General features: G+C 43.6%; 2 non-coding genes across 2 annotated transcripts; both read right to left on the reverse strand.

Moving 5' to 3' along the window:
* Positions 1-4,445: 4,445 nt before the first annotated feature.
* On the reverse strand, positions 4,446-4,527 carry trnal-uag (transfer RNA leucine (anticodon UAG)). The gene has a single exon. It is a non-coding gene; the product is annotated as a tRNA-Leu (tRNA).
* Positions 4,528-12,644: 8,117 nt separating this feature from the next.
* trnae-uuc (transfer RNA glutamic acid (anticodon UUC)) lies at positions 12,645-12,717 on the reverse strand. Its single transcript has one exon. It is a non-coding gene; the product is annotated as a tRNA-Glu (tRNA).
* Positions 12,718-13,978: the final 1,261 nt, after the last annotated feature.

The following is a 13,978-nucleotide window of genomic DNA, read 5'->3' on the forward strand; positions in this document are numbered from 1 at the left end:
GCTCTCACCGCCGCGGCTTGGGTTCGATTCCCGGCCAGGAAATATGGAGTTAATGAGCTTTTTGAAACGAGTGTTGGTTACTCATTGATTGGAAACGTTTAAAAGCTTCACCAGCATCAGAGAAGTGAGGGCTTACGTTTCACCTCGAGAGCTGGAAAACATCACACTTGGTTCAAGTGGAGTGAGGGAATGAAGGAAGAGGAGAGGAGAAGGGCTGGTTGCAAAGCACTGACTGTAGAAATGTTGGTGTGAGGCAAAATGTGGGTGGGAGAAGTACGAATTTTTCTGCCTACTGTTTGCACTGGCACAAATATCACTCCTGATGGATCAACCAATCACTACCGCTCTTTGAAAGCAGCAAGCCCGGCCGAATGGCCTCTTTCTGTGCTGTGACTTTCTATAATTTTATGTTTCCCAACAGCACGGGTCATTCTGCCATTTTATAACCGACTCGAGCGAGATGCGCTTTCTTACCTTGTATTCTGCTCTTTTGAAACCCAAATACGGAGCAAGTTCAGTGAGTTTTCTTGTCATTTCCAGCACGAGATTTGTCACGAGACTTATTGAGCGACACATTAATGGTGCCAATCCTTCACTGGAGCTCACCGCGTCCAAAGAGCACTGTTACCATCAGCCTGTTATGCACCTTCTTGCAGTACATCTGCTGAACAAATATAAGCTTATCACAGCTCTGCTTTCTTCACATTGAAACCCAGTGTGAAAATTAATTCAAAAGCTGAACAACTGGGAGGAGTGTGACTGTTGATAATCGGCACTGTGCACATTCCTGTAATCAGTATCTGGGAGAACCAGGAAGGTGAGATCCAGGTGTCTCTTTACCCACGAGTTTTATTCATCCCCACGAACTGTCTGTGTCTGCATAAAGCAGCGAATTCACCTGGGGGCTGAACGGTGAGAGGGAGCTGGAGGCGAGGCAGGGACAGAAGCAGGAAGAGATGCGACATGAAAGTACTTTGAATTTGATGTGTGTCAGTTGCTTTCAGTGGTGAACGTCTGACTTGTAAGTTTCACAGGAGCCGCTGTGATTAGTTGGTGTTTTTTTTTAAGCAACAATATTTAAAAGTTAAAAGATAAAAGCAAATAACTGCGAATGATGGAAATCTGAAACAAAAAACAGAAAATGCTGGAAAAACCTCAGCAGCTGGAGGGAGAAACAGGGCCAATGTTTCCAGTCCGTACGACTGTTATTAAGTATTTAAACTTTTTACATCGCCCAGCTTGGGGCTCAAACCCATGAACCTGATATTAAGAGCCACATGTTCTACCGACTGAGCTAGCAAGGAATGCCAAAAATAGCTTTGTATCTCAACATACATGGTTAATAATGTTGCTTTCCACCTGATGCCTCAACTTGGTCGGAATTTTAAAGTGTGAAGCGTAATCGGCCTACAAAAGCCCGAAGGTTGCGATGCATTCCTCTCAATCATCAATAACATCATTCACATCTTTCACTTCTTAGCTGCACCTCCTTCCAAATACCGTGATCCATTTTCCTCAGGAATATCTCCTGGATTTAATGTTTACCTGCTTTGTGGCCTCTTTTTGAAATCAGATTCGCTTCAACATCCAACACAAATTGAATTGCAAACCTGACGGACAAACAATGGAAAAATGTCACTCGGTAACACAAATCCCATTGTGCTCATTTTCAGATTCACAACAGTCAGCATTTCAATAAAATGAAGGAATTTTACAGTGAAAAGGTTTAGAAAGTTTGTGTGACTTTTATTTGTGACTCACTCGCTCGGGAATTCTGTAAATGCAGCTCGGAGGTTTAGATCGGGATACAATCTACGTGTGTTTTCCTGAGCCTGTGCTCGGTGTATTGGGAGGTTTGGCCCCGCTTGGAGTATCTTGTAACCCAGGGATGGGCAGTTACCCGCTGATTGAAGCTGCAGTCGCCGCTTTCTTCTGGCAGCAGGTGATTGGAGAGTGCGGGGCCGGAATATTGCTGCTTTTCTGCTTTTCCCTGTCTCACTCACTGTGGAGCTGAGGAAGAGAGAATAATTGATAAGTTCGTTTGATTCCAGTAATTTCATGGGTTTCTAATGGGATAGGTGAAGGTATATAGAGGGTCCAAATCTTTTCTCATTATATTTGACAGAAAAATAAATTTTAAAATGAAGCTGTTTGTGTGGGAGCTGATTGGATAACAGTAGATCCGCCACCGTTTTGGGGATGTTATCTTGCAACCCAAATACCCAGTGACAACCCGGAACTGTGTGATGATGATTGGTGATGAGGGGGAAAAACAGTAAAAAAAACTTCACCCCCTTAAGTCACCAACCTTTCAGCTAACGGGCAAACACGCGGATTAATTGCGCCACAGATACAAGCCCCGCCTCCAATCTATCCCAAATAGGGAGTCAGTGAGTCTAATCTTCAGATTGCCACGACCCAGATCGCTAGCAGTTTTACTCTTCCAAAATAAAGGGCAGGACATTCTTTGTGGATACATGGAAACAGTCTGATCCCACCCACTGCAGGCACACCCATGTCACCGGGAACCAGCTCCCCTACAACCGGTGCCGCCTCCCTTCGAGCTTTTGCGTGTCTTGTCTGTTACCAAGTATTCTGATTGTCCCGAAGCCGATATTAGGTTTGAATTCCTGATGTGCAGTAAAGAGAATCCTTTCACTGTCTCAGATCAGTTAATTTTACTGATAACATCAGAGTCAATGTTCCAGCGTCCTAAAGAAGGGAAAGGTGCCCTGACTGTCTCTGGTCAGTGAGACAGTTCACCCTTCATTCTCCTCTGATTCCGGTTCCCAAAGTCTTTCTGAAGATTCACAAATCTGGAGACTGGGTTTTCTGTTTTGTTCCTTTCTTCATTTTCCCTCCTGCTAACTGAAATTATTTTCCAAAATCTCGTCTCAATCCTCCGCCTTGCATCATGTCCAGGGATGAGGAAATTTAGTTTTATGGAGAGATTATAGAGACCGGGATTGTTCTCTTTAAAATAAAGAAGGTTAAATGAAGGTTTCACGGAGCTGTTCAAAATGATGGGGGTGGGGTCAGTGGGGACATGCGGTTTGATGGAGCAAATAGGGAGAGACTGTTTCCACTGACGGGGGTCAGTAACCAGAGGACTTGGATTTAAGATAATGAAAGAAAGACAGGCTTGCATTTTAATAGCGCTATTCCCGACCAGTGGACGCCTCAAACAACTTTCCAACCAATTAAGTACTTTTTGAAATAAAAACAGAAAATGTTGGAAAAACTCAGCAGGTTTCTCTCTCCACAGATGCTGTCAGACCGGATGAGTCTTCCCTGCATTTCCTGTTTTCCTTTCCAGATTTCCGCAGTGTTTTGCTTTTATTGAAGTGCAGTCATTGTTGTAATGTTGGGAACACGGCAGCCATTCACCGCTCAGGAAACAGCCAAAACCAGGGACGTCCCAATGAGCAGACCATGTGCTCTTGGATGAGGGTTAAACCCTGACCAGGCCACGTGGCTGCAACGTGAATCCACTCGGCTCAAAGTGAATGCAGGTGTTTATTGGGTTTGATTTTAAGCGGAAGAAGAAGGAGAGGCAATACAAGTACAAACTCATTCTCTCGATGTGGCCATTGCCTTAACCACTCAACTACAAGGACTCGGTATCTGTCCGTTTAAATGTTGCTCATCCAAAATTTTCATCATTCCCCACTTTTTACCACCCCGACCCTTAGAAGCTGAAAAGTCTCCAGTCAAAAAAAAAGAAAGAAAACTCCTCTTGTATCTTTTAAATCTGCTCTTTTTGTTCTCTGTATCATCTTAATATGAAGCTACACAATTAAGGTGAATAATGTTTGAATGGGAAAAATGTGGAACTGAACCACATTGGCACACACAGATATATACACCAAGATTGACATAGGGCAAAGAATTGACTCTAAAGAGGGACAAATATCCAGAAAGCAAGCCTGACACCAACCTGGCTCCGTTTGTGTTCCAATTTTAGCTGCAACTTTTGTGAATGCTTGCAGACGAATGGGAATTTGAGAACGCTGGAGATTTTGGGTGATTCTTATTCAATTTAATCGTTAATTAATTGTGCAGGTACACTGCAAAATTCAGGAATGATAATAAGCGTAGTTGGCAGGATTCCAGCCTACCTGTGGAGACCACAAAGCATTCAAAATCCGTCGCCTTAAACACTCAGTCACGAATACGAGCCCAAGATTTGCATTAATGTTTGTTGTATAAAACTGTAGACGGCTTCATCAGGAGGTCATGCGGCAAATTGTTCACATGCCGACTCTCTTGAGGAGCAAATCAACCACTGTAATTCCATAGACCACCTTTTCCCGAAGAAATTCGTATTTAAATCGTCTCTCCTCGGTCTTCCCATCAAAGTAAAACACCGCACTGGATTTAATGTCAGCTGGTATCTGTTAGTTCCAATGGGGCAGCTGCAGACACCAAAAACAGGACGGAGCACTTGGCAGCGGTGGGATTCGAACCCACGACTCCAAAGAGACTGGAGCCTAAATCCAGCGCCTTAGACCGCTCGGCCACGCTACCTCACTGAGTATCGTTAGTCATCGTTTCCTTCACTGGTGTTGACACCAAAATAAAACAGAAACAAAGGAGCAGGAATCGGTCATTGGGTATCTCGAACCAAATCCGTCAGTTAATCAGATCATCCTGCATTTTGTAACAAACAGAAGCTATCTCCAGTAGTAACTTTTTTATTTCAATGATTTATTATCTCGATGTTTCAAATGATGTTTCTTTTTTCCTGTGTGGCTGTGCCTGTTTGCTCAATGAAATTTTGGTAAAGGGTGATTAGATTGTGTTTATCGACTGAGAAAAATGAGGAGATTGGTCAGAATAAACTTATTTTTTTTAGAACATTCGATTGATATCAACTATTTTTAAAATGTTCATAACAGTAATAAAAATTCGGAATCCAACTCTCCGTGTCATTGGGCCAGGGAAGCTTTGTTAATTTTCACACACTGAGCATGGACACTGCAGAATCTCCTGCACCTGTTGCAATATTGTTCCTCTCAACTCAGAGTTTTCAAAAGGGAATTGAACAATGACTTGAAAGGAGGAGAAAAAAATCAGGGTTATGGACAGAGACAAAGAAATTCAGATTACTGGAAAGCTCTTTGTACAAAACTGACGTAGATCCGTTGGGCCAAAATACCTCTTATCATTCTGTGCCATTTGATGATGACATTGTTGATCAGTCTGTCTCCGGCATTCCTAATGAGAACAGCCGAAACCATTTCTTCAAAACAAAGACCCAAAGTGCTGCTGCATGACGTCGCCACTTAACATTTCAGTGAGGCCCATTGAACTTTACGGCTATCTCCTGTTTCTGCAGTGGAGTGATTATCACCTTTACCTAACACATGATAAGATCCCTAGTTCAAGACTGCACAGAACCATTTTCTAAGTCTGCAGATTCACGTATGTTGAAGACAGTATCTTACAGCCATGTGGCCTGGCCACTGTTTATATTTCAACCAAAAACACATGATCTGCTCATTGTGATTGGTTAATCAGGAGTGACTTTTGACCCAGTCTGAACAGCCGGAAGAAAAATCTATTGTCACGCAAGCAGTCCCATGTTGTAGCTCTCGCAACTTTTAAACCATTTGTTGTTCACTTTACCATTTACCATGAAGATAGATAACGAATGTAAATAAAGTTTGCCATGGTAAAAATATGTTCATTCCTCTGGGAACTGAACCACACTGAAACACACACAGACAAAAACACCGAGATTGACAGAGGCCTAAGGAGAGGCAAACACCCAGAAAACAAGGTTACCACCAACTTGGCTCAGTGTTTGTTCTATTTCCGACTGCAGATTTGGTGAGTGCTTGTCGATGAACGGAAATGAAGGAACGCAGAAGCGAAGCAGGACAAAACACATGGGAGTGATTGGAAGGATTTTATTCCATTTAACCAATAATTAATTCTGGAGGCACCTGAAAGACGAAACAGTGAGCAGCGCAGTCAGGAGGATTGTGAAACTGCACGGGGAGACTCCAATGGATTTTAAATCCATCGCCATAATGATTCGGCGCGACTACAGTCGCTGGGCTAATGGTCATGTTGCTCAACCAAAATCATAGTATTGTTGCAGCAGAGAAAACTGGATTTTGTCCCACCTATTTCCGGTCACCCTGTAATTTATATCACACCATCCTCATTTTTCCAAACAAAATGCAGCACTGCAGGTGACAACTTACCCCAGCGTATCCTGAGGGATTTACTGAAGAGACTGAAGAATACGAATTAACTGAAATTTTAACAGCGGTGGGGTTTGAACACACAATTTAAATTCAGTTCATCAGGCCATTTAACCACACATACAACAGCGAATGCTCCTTCAACCATTATTTCGAGTGGGACCAGCTCTGAATTAGAACATAACAACTGGAGCAGGAATGGAACAATATTGCATCCCCGACACCACCACCCCCCCCGCCGCCCCCCACCACACCGCCCCCCCCCCACCCCCAACCTCCCTCCCTCCTCCATTGTGCTGGAGAATCAAAGACAAGGTTACATTTGGCCCTGACCTAAGGAACACAGGAGCTCTGAACAGGAGAAGGCCATTCAGCCCTTCAAGCCTGCTTCAGCATTCATTATGTTCATGTCTGATCTGGTCCTGGTCTCAACTCCACTGTCATGCTTCCCCCCCACTCCCCCCTCATATAACCCATCAGCAGCCTGTTTAATTCTGCCTTGAATAAATTCAAAGACCCAGCCTCCACAGCTTTCTGGGGAAAATAATTCACTCGGCGGGAGAAAAATTCTCCTCATCTCTGTCTGAAAAGGGAGACCTCTTACTCTTCTGGAAAATAACTCACCTGCTCCCACTCCCCCGCCTTTTCCCCGAAGACCTGCATTTTCTGTCCAATTCTCTTTTGAAATCCGCGATTGAATCTGCCTCCCCAACACTCGCAGGTCGTGCATTCCAGATCCTAACCACTCGCTGTGTAACAAAGAAACCCCTTTAGAATTGTACACTTTGTTTCATGTTGCCTCTCCTCATTCTTCCGACCAACATGATTCACTTTTCACTTCCATACATTAAATTCCAGCTGCCGCTTGTCCGCCCAAATGAGTTTGTTGAAGAGTCCGACAGGAGAACCGACTCAAACTAGGAATGAAAGAGTGAGAATGAAAGAGGAAGAGAATTTAAGTGTTTTGTAGAACCAAGAGGAAAGAGACTCCAGGATCAGTTCATTGTGACAGTTCACACAGCAACAAGAACACAACATTCCCTGATGAGGGCCAAACCCTGGCGGCAGGAGTGGGAGCGCCGAATAATAGCATGTTTAGGTCAAACACAGAAGACTTGTTCAGCCAATAACAGCATCGAGTGCGTTAGACGTGAACAGTGAGGTGAAATAGTGCCACAAGCTGCGATGTACAACTTTCAATTTCCAAAACTCACCAACCTAATCAGTGCGGCTCCTCTGAACCTTTCAATGCAAATATTTTTCCTTTATAAGTTGCCGTTCTCAGAACTATACCCAGTCCTCCAGGCATGATCTAACCAGGGCTTTGTATAGCTGTAGCAAACCTTTCCTCTTTTCTATAACTGCCTCTGTAACAGGTTGTACACCAAGGGGAATGAGAATGTACATATGGGCTGAGAAAAATAAGGAGATGCTTGGTCAGAATAAAATTCCTTTGCAAATTCCATTTGAAATGAACTTCATTTTTTCAAAGCTCTATAAGAATCCCCAGCCTAATTCTTCATGTTATTGGGTCAGGGAAACTTTGTTAATGTTCACACACTGAGCATGGACACTGCAGAACTCCTGCACCTCTTTCAGTATTGCTTTTCTTAACTCAGAGTTTTTGAAAGGGAATGGGACAATGACTTGAAAGTGTCAAACATCATGGTTATGGAGAAAGAAAACGAAATGGAGAATAATTAGAAAGAACTTCCTAAAAAGTTGTTATTGATATGCTGGGCTGAATGGTCTCCTCACGTGCTATGCCATGTTATGCTGACATTATCAGATTAATTTGACGGCAGCATTTCTAAATCTGCCAACCGAATTCCATTTCCGAAAATCAAAGACCCAAAGTGCTGCTGCAGGACCTCAGAGTTTAACATGATGTGTAGGTGCCTCTGGCTCTGTCAGGTATTGTTCTGTATTGGAGTGGTTATCACCTGTGAATAGTCCCCGCTTTGAAACTGGGCAGAAACATAATCAAAATCTGTTAACTTAATGATAACCAAATGTCCAAAAATTCACGTTTGATGCTAAATATTAAGGGAATACAATATCTCACAGCCACGTGTCCTGTTCATCCCTCAATGAACGTCACAAAAACAGATTATCCGCGCATTGTGACGTTGCTGTTTGTGGGATTTTGCTGAGCGGTGATTGGTTGTCGTGTTTCCTACATCACAACAATGGCGAAATTTCAAAAAGTCCTTCATTGGCTGGAAAGCGCTTTGAGACGTCCACTAGTCTGGAAAAGCGCTATCTAAATGCAAGTCTGTCTTACTTTAATTATCATAAATCCCATTCCTCTGGTTCGTGACCCCCATCAGTGGAAACAGTTTCTCCCTGTCTGCTGTATCAAACCGCCCATCCCCACCGCTACCACCCCTCTCATTTTGGGCAGTTCCATGCAATCTCCGTTTAAACTACTTTTCTCTAAAAAGAACAATCCCTGTCTCTATAATCTCCCAATAAAACTGAATTTCCTCACCCCTGGACATGATGCAAGGCGAAGGATTGAGACGAGATTTCGGAAAATATTGTCAGTTGGCAGGTGGGAAAATGGAGAAGGAACCAAAACAGAAAACCCAGTCTTCAGCTTTGTGAATCTTTAGAAACACTTTGGGAATCGGAATCAGAGGAGAATAAAGGGTGAACTATCTCACTGACCAGAGACAGTCAATGCACCTTTTCCTTCATTAAGACGCTGGAACAGTGACTCTGATGTTCTCAGTGAAATTTACTGACCTGAGGCATTGAAAGGATTCTCGTTACTGCACATCAGGAATTCAAACCTAATATCGGCTTCGGGACAATCAGAATACTTGGTAACAGACAAGACAGCGAAAGGCTCGAAGGGAGACGGCACTGGTTGTAGGACAGCTGGTTCCCGGTGACATGGATGTGTCTGCAGTGGGTGGGATCAGACTGTTTTCATGCATCCACAATGAATTTCCCAACCATCTATTTTGGACGAGTTAAAGAACAATTGTGATTCCGGTATCAGCAATCTGAAGCTTTAACCCGCTGATGCCTTGGCTTAGGATATCTTGCAAGTTGCGTCATTATCAGTCTTGGTGATGCAATTGGTTAGTGGGTTCGGCTATTGACCAAAGGTTGGTGGCACGAGACCACCCAGGGACGAAGCTTTCATTGTTTTCTCCCCATCAACATTTATTGTCACTCAGTTCCCGGTTGTTATTGGGTTCTTGCGCTGAAAGGAAAGATTCCCGAAATGTTGCCAGTTCCACTGTTATCCAGTGAGATCCCAGGCAAGCGGCTTTTTTTCGAATATCCATTTCAAATATAATGAAAAAACAATTAGACCCACCATGTACCGATATCTAACGCTTTTGAAATATATGAAGATATTGGATTTAAACAAATCCACCAATTATTCTCTCTGCCTCAGCTCCACAGTGAGTGAGACAGGGAAAAGCAGAAAAGTAGCAATATTCCGGCCCCGCACTCTCCAATCACCTGCTGCCAGCAGAAAGCGGCGACTGCAACTTCAATCGGCGGGTTACTGCCCATCCCTGGGACGCAAAATGCTCCAACCCGGGCCAAACCTCCCAATACACCGAGCACAGGCTCAGGAAAACGCAGGTAGGTTATGTCCCGCTCACTAAACCTCCGAGCAACATTTACAGAATTCCTGAGTGAGTGAGCTACAAATATAAGTCACACCAACTTTCTAAATCGTTTCACTCTAAAATTCCCCCATTTTATTGAAAAGCTGACTGTTGTGAATCTGAAAATAAGCACCATGGGATTTGTGTTAGTGAGTGACTTGTTTTCCATTGTTTGTCCGTCAGCTTTGCAATTCAATTTGTGTTGGATGTTGAAGCGAAACTGATTTCAAAATGAGGACACAAAGCAGTTAAACATTAAATCCAGAAACAAATCCTGAGGAAAATGGATCCCAATGTTTGGAAGGAGGTGCAGCTGAGAAGCGGAAACTGTGAATGATGTTATTGATGATTGAGTGGAAAGCATTGGGGCCTTGGTCAATCATCGTAGCCGAGTGATGAGAATGATGCTTTTAAAATCCACTGGGCTTTCCCCAGGAAAGTTCACATCTTACCGACTGTGCTTCTTATTGTTGCTGATTTCAACCCGGTGTCCACAGAACTCCCGGATCAATGGAAGAAAAAACATCCAAAAATTCTCCTGATTTTTGGACTCTGAGGGAATGAAGGGCTATCGGGATCGCGTGGGAAATTGGTGTTGAGCTTGGGGATCCACCATGATCTTATTCATTGACAGAGGAGGCTTGTGGGGCCTTATGACGTGTTGCTGCTGCTTTTCTTCTGTTCGATTTCAGTATCAACACCAGACCAGGCGATGAGAAGTACTATCCTGAGCTCGGTAGTGCAGCTGAGTGGTTGTAGGTGGCTGAAGGTTTCGCTCTTTATTCTAATCCCACTGCTGATAAAATTGCCCTGTTGGTAGGAAAAGTGCCAGCTCACAGTTAAAGCATGTGTGAGCGGGGTTTCACTTTAACAGGAAGAACCAGGAGATTCAATAAAAATATAAATGCCTGTGGAGAAGAGACGGGGCTGTTCAATCAGCTGAATTCCTCTTCCATTGGCCGGCACGGACACGACGGGCCGAATGTCCTCCTCCTCTGCTGCAGCCAAGTCTGATTTTATAACAACGATGTTAACTTGTGTATAGGGTCAGTCGTCATGGCTGAGTGGTTTAGGTGATGGTGTCCAAATCCATTGGGGTTTCCTGCTGCTCATTATTCCTGGTTTTAACTCTGTGCCTACAGAGTTAATTATCGGTTAAATTGAATAAAATCTATCCAAACACTCGGGGGTTTTCCTATTTCTGTTCATTCCCGAAATATTCACAAAACCTGCAGTGGAAATGGAGCAAAATTTGGTGTCATGTTTGCTTTCTGGGCGTTTGTCTCTCCTTAGAGACAATCGCTTGCCCTCTGTCTCTCTCGGTGTATATGGCTGTGCGTGTTCCTCTGTGTGTGTCAATGTGACTCAGTTCCCCGAGGGGTTGAACACGTTTTTACCATCACAATATTTATTCACATTAGTTGTGCAGCTTCACATTAAAAAGCTACAGAGAAAAATGTCATGATGAAAGATACAAGAGAGAGTTTGCAATGTTTGGAAGGAAGTGCAGCTATGAAGTAGAAGATGTGGATGATGTTACTGATGACTGATAGGAATGTATTGCAACCTTGGGTCTTTTGTTGGTCGGTTACCTTCTACACCTTGAAATTCAGAACAAGTTGTGGTATCAGGTGGAAAGCAACATTTGTCTCCATCTATGTTGGGATATGGACCACATAGGTTATGTGTGCTGGGCTAGTTCAACTGGCAGAGCAAAGGCTCCTAATTTCAGGGTCATGGGTTCGCCGCACGTTAGATGCAGCTTCTTTCAAACAAATAATCACGAACCTCATCGCTGCGGTTCCTGTGAAACTTGCACACGACGGATATTCACCACTGAAAGCACTTGATGCACAATAAGTTCAAAGCATTTTCATGTCACATCTCTTTCTGCTTCACCTCCAGCTCGCTCTGCTCTTCCATGAGCTGCTTGACTAAACACAGTCAGTTAGTGCGAACATAAAACACAACGTGATCGGTTTACAGATAACAGGGTAAAGAAACACCTCGATCTTTCTGATTCTTCCAGATTCCAGGTTACAGGAATATGCACAGTGCCGATTATCCACAGTCACACTCTCCTTCCAGCCTTGCCTACGTTGTTTAGCTTTGAAATTGTTCGTATTTTCACACTGGGTTTCAATGTGAAGAAAGCAGAGCTGTGATAAGCTTATATTGTTCACCTTCTGCAAGAAGGTGCTCTTTGGACGCGGTGAGCTCCAGTGAAGGATTGGCATTATTAATGTGTCGTTCAATTAGACTCGTGACAAATCTCGTGCTGGAAATGACAAGAAAATTCGCTGAATTTGCTGCTTGTTTTAGTTTCAAACGAGCCGAATAAAAGGGTAAGAAAGTACATCTTGCTCGAGTGGGTTTCAAAATGGCAGAATGACTGTGAAAGAAGCACCCTTGCTGTTGGGAATCATAAAATTATAGAAAGTTACAGCATAGAAAGAGGCCATTCGCTGATGTGCTGCTTTTAAAGAGCAGTTTTTAAACAGCAGACTGGTTGATTCCTCAGGAGTGATATTTTTGTAAGTGCACAGTAGGCACAAGAATTTGTCCTTCTCCCACACATATTTTGCCTGGCGCCACCATCTCTGTGGTCAGTACTTTGCACCCAGTACTCCTTTCACTCCCTCACTCCGTCTTTGTCTGTGTTCCCAACTTGTTCAAAGTGTGACATTTCCAGCTCTGAGGCGAAACTTCAAATGTCACCCCACTGATTCTGGTGGAGATGTTAAACGTTTTCAATCAAGAAGTTATCCATACTCATTTTTCACAAGATCGAAAACGTATATTCCCTGACCGGGAATCGAACCCGGGCCGCGGCGGTGAAAGCGCCGAATCCTAAACCACTAGACCACCAGGGAAGCTGCCAAAGTTCTTTCAGTTTGGTTTATAGACGCTGCTTTTATCCATGTTTCCATTTTAGATCTAACGAATTCTTCAGTCAACGACAGCGGTTTCTGTGAGCTGGAACATGAAATTGACAGTGATGTGAAATAGACCTACAAGCTGCTCATGTGTAACTGTCAATTTCCAAAACCTACCACCCTCATCACTGCAGCTCCTGTGAAACTGACAAGAGAACACGCGGCAGAAATTCATCACTGAAAGTAACTGACACACATCAAATTCAAAACACTTTCATGTCGCATCTGTTTCTGCTTCTGTCCCTGCCTCGCCTCCAGCTCCCTCTGCCCGTCCAGCTACCAGGTCAATTAGCTGCGTGATGCAGACACAGTCAGTTCATGAACCCAAGCTTCCCCTGCGCATCAGGGGCAGGGAATGTGGGGCCCAAGGATTTTAGAAATAATGAGTTTGCAGGTGACATGGTAAAGATAATCTGGGATCTCATCTTCCTGATTCTCCCAGATACGGATTACAGGAATGTGCAGAGTGCCGATTATCCACAGTCGCAGATTCCTTCCAGTCTTGTGCACGTTGTTAAGCTTTGAACCCACTCGCAAGAGTGGATTATAAAATGGCAGAGTGAGTGTGAACGAAGTCAACATGGTGTTGGGAAATATTAAATTATAGAAAGTTATAGTGTGCTGCTTTCAAAGAGCTCTGAAGAAGAGTCATACGGAATCGAAACACTAACTCTGTTTCTCTCTTCAAGCATACTGAATTTTCCCAGCATTTTCTGTTTTTATTTCAGATTTCCAGTATCCACAGTATTTGGCTTTTATCGAAAAATTCTCGTGGTTTTTGGACTCTAAGGGAATGAAGGACTATCGGGATCGGGTGGGAAATTGGGTTTGAGGCTGGAGATTCGCCATAATCTTATTAAGTGACGGAGGAGGCTTGTGGGGCCTTATGACATATTGTTGCTGCTTTGCTTCTGTTCGATTTCAGTCGTAATACCAGCAAAGGCGATGGTAAGGAGCAGCCACAGTATTTTGCTTTTATCTCTGGATTTCTAGCCCAGTGACAATGCCACTACGCCACCTCATGAATGCCGACAAAGGAGTAAGAAAACACGGGTGTGTTTGGGAGAATTTTCTCCTATTTAAAATGATAAATCCTCAGGCGGCAGGATTCAAACCCATGTGTTCATTTTTAACAACAAATGTAAATTATTGAACATTCACTCACACTTAGATGAGCAAGTTTGGATCATGCTCTCGT

The sequence above is a fragment of the Cetorhinus maximus genome, chromosome 23 (genome assembly GCF_964194155.1).
Source record: "Cetorhinus maximus chromosome 23, sCetMax3.hap1.1, whole genome shotgun sequence".
Lineage (NCBI taxonomy): Eukaryota > Metazoa > Chordata > Chondrichthyes > Lamniformes > Cetorhinidae > Cetorhinus > Cetorhinus maximus.